This window comes from Rana temporaria, chromosome 8 (assembly GCF_905171775.1).
Source record: "Rana temporaria chromosome 8, aRanTem1.1, whole genome shotgun sequence".
Classification (NCBI taxonomy): Eukaryota; Metazoa; Chordata; class Amphibia; order Anura; family Ranidae; genus Rana; species Rana temporaria.
Genome location: NC_053496.1, coordinates 14,044,288 through 14,050,845, shown reverse-complemented (window position 1 = coordinate 14,050,845; position 6,558 = coordinate 14,044,288).

Below are 6,558 nucleotides of genomic sequence, written 5' to 3'. Positions count from 1 at the left end.
GAAATACCCCTTCATGGAGATTATGATTTTATGAACATCAGGATGTCTTTGTGGTTCAGCTACTGAGAATTCTACCAGTCTCTGTTGCCTGACAACACAAGCTTGTTTGACTCATGGAACATATGTTCCCCTAAGTTCAAGCAAGGCCACCATCAGGGGGGTACAGGTAGTACACCTGCAAGGGGCCCGGATGACAACCCCCTTTATTGTTATTTTTTTTATGTAAGGGGCCCGGAGGTCCCCAGGGCCCTGGATGGAAAGCCCCCCCTTTTTTTATATAAAAAACGTTTTAAATGTTTTTATATATTGTTTTTGTATTCTATTTTTTTGTTTTTATTAAAGGGCCCATAGGTCCCCAGGGCCCCGGATGGCAACCCCCCCCCCCTTTTTTATATATATATTTTATTTTTTTATTTTTATCTTTATTAAAGGGCCCAGAGGTCCTCAGGGGCCCGGAGGTCCCCAGGGCCCCGGATGGCAACCCCCCTTTTTTTATTTTTTTTAAATAAAAAAAATGTAATTTCTTTTATATATTTTTTTTTATTCTTATTTTTTTGTTTTTATTAAAGGACCCAGAGGTCCCCAGGGCCCTGGATGGCTACCCCCCTTTTTTTATAATTTTTTAAATATTTTTTTTTCATTTCTTTTTTTGTAAGGGGCCCAGAGGTCCCCAGGGCAACCCAACACCCCCCCCCCCGCCCAATTTGTGGCATCCCCCGCTTCAGCTGTGTAAGGGGCCCCATAATTCCTGATGGCGGCCCTGTTGGTAAGCCTTCATTGCACTTGGTGATGGTTCATTTCACTTTCAATATTTGTTTGCACCCACCGTTTGGATGCCAGCATGATGGTTTGAAGATTCCATTCATTCATCCTTCTCACCATTTTTTGATCTAGTTATACAGTGGACTCTTAATTGTTCCCTGCATGGACTTTAAATAACACAAATTTGTTTTATTTAGCAATTGCACTATACATATTGTTTTCACATTTATACTGAAGATCCATGTTTAGGCCTTCACATCCTAACATTTATTTACACAGTCTGACTGTCATTTTTAATATTTGACTTGGACATTTAGCGCTACACTATATATATTTTTTCTGTCTATAGCTATTATCTGTTGCTGTGTCAGCTACTAGTTACATAGAGGCAGCGCAGGGTTACCTTTTACACTGTTTGTCTTTAGTAGATCAACCCCAAAGAGTGCTTACACTCTTGACCACTTGCCCATGCTATAACAGAAAGATGGCTACATCGCAGGCTTAATTTGCCAGAAGGGGCGTACATGGATGGCCTCCCGTGATCGCGCTGCTCGCTCACCCTGAAGACATGCTTGGCCAGTCCATCACCTGTACCCTTAGATCAGGGGTCTCCAAACTGCGGCCCGAGGGCCAGATGTGGCCCTTTGCTAGCCTTTATCTGGCCCTTGGGGCACTACTCCTCCCACTGATATGAAGCACTATTTCTACCACTGACACCAACAATGGGGCACTATTTCTTCCACCAATACCAATGATGGCCTACTATTTCTCCTAGTAATAGAGGCACTACTTCTCCTCCTATTGACCACCAATCCTGAGGCCATATTTATTCTCACTGATGTCGGGCCTGGGACATTTTCTGCCCGCTGCTGGCCACAATACGGCCCCCCTAAAGTCTAAAAGAAAATAAACTGGCCCTTTGTTTGAAAAGTTTGGAGACCCCTGCCTTAGATGATGCAAAAAAATGTTTGAACTTCAGAAGGACAAGCCCATAGCTTTATTCATTAACCACTTGCCGCCCGCCAATGACAAATTGACGGCGGCAAAGTGGTTGTAGAATCCTGACTGGACGTCATAGGACGTCCTCAGGATTCTGAGCCGCTGCGCGGCCCCGGGGGCGCGCATCGCGGCGATCGTTGTTGCGGGGTGTCAGTCTGACACCCCGCAACACCGATCTCGGTAAAGTGTCTCTCACGGAGACTCTTTACCACGTGATCAGCCGTGTCCAACCACGGCTGATCACGATGTAAACAGGAAGAGCCGTTGATGGCTCTTCCTCACTCGCGTCTGACAGACGCGAGTAGAGGAGAGCCGATCGGCGGCTCTCCTGTTAGGGGGGGTTCACGCTGATTGTTTATCAGCGCAGCCCCCCCTCGGATCGCCACATGGCCCACCAGGGAAGCCCACCCTGGACCACCAGGGAAGGGCAGATAAAAAAAAAAGCCTGTAAAAAAAAAAAAGTCTGTAAAAAAAAAAAGCATTAAAAAAAAAAAGATGCCAATCAGTGCCCACAAATGGGCACTGACTGGCGACATAGGTAAATCAGTGCCGCCCCACAGTGTCCATCAGTGCCACCCCACATTGTCCATCAGTGCCACCCCACAGTGTCCATCAGTGCCACCCTACAGTGTCAATCAGTGCCACCCCACAGTGCCCATCCATGCCCAGTGCCCACCTATCAGTGCCCATCTGTGCCACCCATAAGTAGCCATCAGTGCCACCCATAAGTGCCGCCCATGAGTGCCCATCTGTGCCGCCTATGAGTGCCCAGTGCCGCCCATGAGTGCCCATCAGTGCCGCCCATGAGTGCCCATCAGTGCCGCCTATGTGTGCCCATCAGTGCCGCCTATGTGTGCCCATCAGTGCCGCCTATGTGTGCCCATCAGTGCCGCCTATGTGTGCCCATCAGTGCCGCCTATGTGTTCCCATCAGTGCCGCATACAAGCGCAGCCAATCAGTGCCACCTCATCTGTGCCCGTCAGTACTACCTCATCGATGTCCATCAGTGCCATCTCATCGGTGCCCATCAGTGCGGCCATATCAGTGCCCGTAATTGAAAGAGAAAACGTACTTATTTACAAAATAATTACAGAAAAAAATAAAAACATATTTTTTTTTCAAAATTTTCAGTCTTTTTTTAGTTGTTGCGCAAAAAAAAAATCGCAGAGGTGATCAAATACCACCAAAAAAAGGCTCTATTTGTGGGGAAAAAAGGACGCCAATTTTGTTTGGGTCCAGTGTAGCATGACCGCGCAATTGCCATTCAAAGTGCGACAGTGCTGAAAGCTGAAAATTGGCTTGGGCGGGAAGGTGCGTAAGTGCCCCGGTATGGAAATGGTTAATTAAACATAAGCACTTAAACAAAATTCACAATAGTCTGAATGTGTGTTCTCATCTTGAGTGCTGGACTGCCGTTCAACTAACCCAACAACCCACTTAAAGGCATAAACCACGAACAGCCATCTAAACCATGGCAGATACCACCCGCCAAAAAAACTGTGACCATCAAATAGAAATCAGGGTGGGAGGGTAGCAAACTTGTCAGATGGCAGAAATCTTGAAACTCAGTGCCTGTACCCCAACCTTTGTTAAATAGAGTGTTTAAAGAAAACAAATATTGTATATACTCGAGTATAAGCCAAGTTTTTCAGCAAATTTTTTTGTGATGAAAATGCTCCCCTCGGCTTATACTCAAGTCACCTTTTTGTGCCTGATCTCCCGGACTTTGGGGACCCGGTACCGGCCGGCCATAGGTCCCCTGGACCCCAAACTCATGTAGCCACACATGTAGCCTCACTCTTCCTCTACAAGTGTGCAAAGATTGTTGTCCTGGGGACCTACGGCCGGGGAGCACCGATTTTTCAAAGCCGGGCACCCCTTCCATAGACTCCAATGTTAAACCGTAAATTTCTTTGGTGAATTTGGAGACCTGGTACCGGCCAGTCTTAGGTCCCCTGGACCCGGACCTTGACACACATGTAGCCCCATTTCCATAGACTCCCATGTTAAACGTCAGTCTAGTCATGGACACAGTGAGGCATGGGCATAGTGGGGCATGGGCACAGTGAGGCATGCAGATGAACACAGTGAGGCACAGTGAGGCATGCAGATGGACACCCTAGGCTTATACTCGAGTCAATACGTTTTCCCATTTTTTTGTGGTAAAATTAGGTGCTTTGGCTTATATTCGGGTCAGCTTATACTCGAGTATATACGGTAGATACATTTCATTCCACGCACCAAAAAACAAATATATAACCACAAGTATGTAAATATATAAGATAATCAAATTATATTAAACGTTCTAAAAATTTGATAAATACTATATTAAATGTCCATATATATTCGATAAATGTAATCAATTGAATTAAATGTCCGTGGACCACCACCAAAAATCTTCAATTCAAGTGAGTAATGGAAATCCTTATGGGCTGGGCGCAGGGCTGGACTGGGACAAAAATTTGGCCCTGGACTTCATCCAGACCGGCCCACTTTAATTCAATAAAATGCTGCCCCCCACCCCCCCGAAAAATCGCCCACCAAAAGGCCCCTACATCCATTATTGTATATAATGAGAGGGTGAGAGAGGGGGGAATGAGAGAGAGAGAGGGAGGGTTGAGGGAAAGGGGGTGAGAGGGGGTGAGTATAAGAAAAAGAGAGTGAGTGTAAAAGAGAGGGGGTGAGTGTAGGACCCCTTTTTACACTGAGGCGTTTTTTAGGTGCTTTTGGGCGCCTGTAAAGCGACTGAAAAATGCTTCCGCTGCAGTCCCAGTGTGAAAGCCTGAGTGTTTTCACACTGGGGCGCTGCCAGGGCATTTAAAAAAGTCCTCCAAGCAGCATCTCTGTTCGGCCCACCGGGAAACTCCCTGTAGTCCCTATGGCCAGTCCATCCCTGGCTGGGTGAGGTCGTCAGAAGTGTCGTCTTCCACCAACAACAAGCAAACATCCTACTCACCAGACCGATTTGACACCCATTGCAGGTAGTCAAAACAAGCCTGAATGTCGAGGGCAATGTGTCCTCCGGCGAGAGACTGGCCCCCCAGCACGATTAACTCCAACGATTTGTCACGTATCAAAAAAGAAGAAGGAGCTTCTCACAGTGTAGTATATAAAAATTACTTTTATTCCATAGGTAGCATTACATTAAAATTGATCTGCCCAATTCAAACCACGCAGGTACGCAATTTTTTTAATCAAAAATATGTAGAAGAATACGTAAAGGCCTAAAATGACGGAAAATATGTTTTTTTTATACATTTTTTGGGGGGATATTTATTATAGCAAAAAGTTAAAAATATTGTTTTTTTTTTTCAAAATTGTCGCTCTATTTTTGTTTATAGCGCAAAAAATTAAAACTGCAGAGGTAATCAAAATACCACCAAAAGAAAGCTCTATTTGTGGGAAAAAAGCACGCCAATTTTGTTTGGGAGCCACGTCGCACGACCGCAGTAAGCAAGTGGTTAAAGCTCACTCCCGCACATCTTAATCAAATTAAGTCAGTGGGTAAAAAAACATACTTAACATGCTAAATCTGCAGAATCACCTAAAGTGGAACTTAGGTGACAAAAATGCAATCCCTTTAAATCCTATAGGACTCTTCGCACCAGTGCATAGCTCCCAACTGTCCCTGATTTCGAGCGACTGTCCCTGATTTGGATCCAAGTCCCTCAGTCCCTCATTCCTCCTCATCTGTCCCTCATTTTGGTCTGATCTATATAGTTGTATATAAAATGCACTATTTATCTATCAAAAATAGTTTTCCAGCGCTAAACCTTTTATCCAATTTCTAAATTGCTGCATTTGTAAATTCCAAAGGCAAATATAACAGAATAGTAGTGGTAAAAAAAAGCACTTGTGGGTTTGACCAATCATTTTTTTTGTACAGTTCTCCTTAAGGGGGGGGGGGGTGTGTGGCAAGGGTTGTGTCCTATGTCTGCATACTTTTTCTTATAGGTGTCCCTCATTCCCATTTCAGAAAGTTGGGATGTATGCCAGTGCACTGTAGGTGAGGTGTGTATTCAAAAGTCCTGCATGCAGAAAAACGCAGGTCACATGTCCAAGTTTCACAGGTGCATGCTGGGTAACAGGCACCTACAAAACACAGAGGAAACACACCAAAAATGCATGAAAACCACATGCTTTTTTAGTGCATTTTTTTAACAGAGCAGTGAGGACTTATACCTAGTTTAGTTGCTTACGCTGTTAACCAACCCCTCAAGCCATCAAATGACTGGGGTCATAACTGATCACAGCAAGACCAAACAGAGGCCAAGATGGCAGCTTTCTTGGCTGTAAAGGATTGGAGGGTTTAGTTCTGCTTTATAGTTCCATGATCCCAGCAGTCAAGGCTTCCCTTCCTTTCATTAATACTCAAGGAGCCGTTGTTCACTGTATTAAAAATACAACAATTGTTCCCAAGTCCTGAATTTCACAATAAAGAAGTGGATTCCTAGGCCCAGATTCACGTAGATGGGCGCAAAAATGTGCGGGCGTAACATATCTCATTTACGTTACGCCGCCACAAGTTTTTCAGGCAAGTGCATTATTCACAAAGCACTTGCTGTAAAGTTGCGGCGGCGTAGCGTAAATCACGCGGTGTAATTCAAATTCAGCGGGTAGGGGGCGTGTATCATTTAAATGAAGCGCGTCCCCGCGCCGAACGAACTGCGCATGCGCCGTCCATCAAATATCCCAGTGTGCATTGCTCCAAATGACGTCGCAAGGACGTCATTGGTTTCGACGTGAACGTAAATGACGTCCAGCCCCATTCACGGACGATTTACGCAAACGATGTCA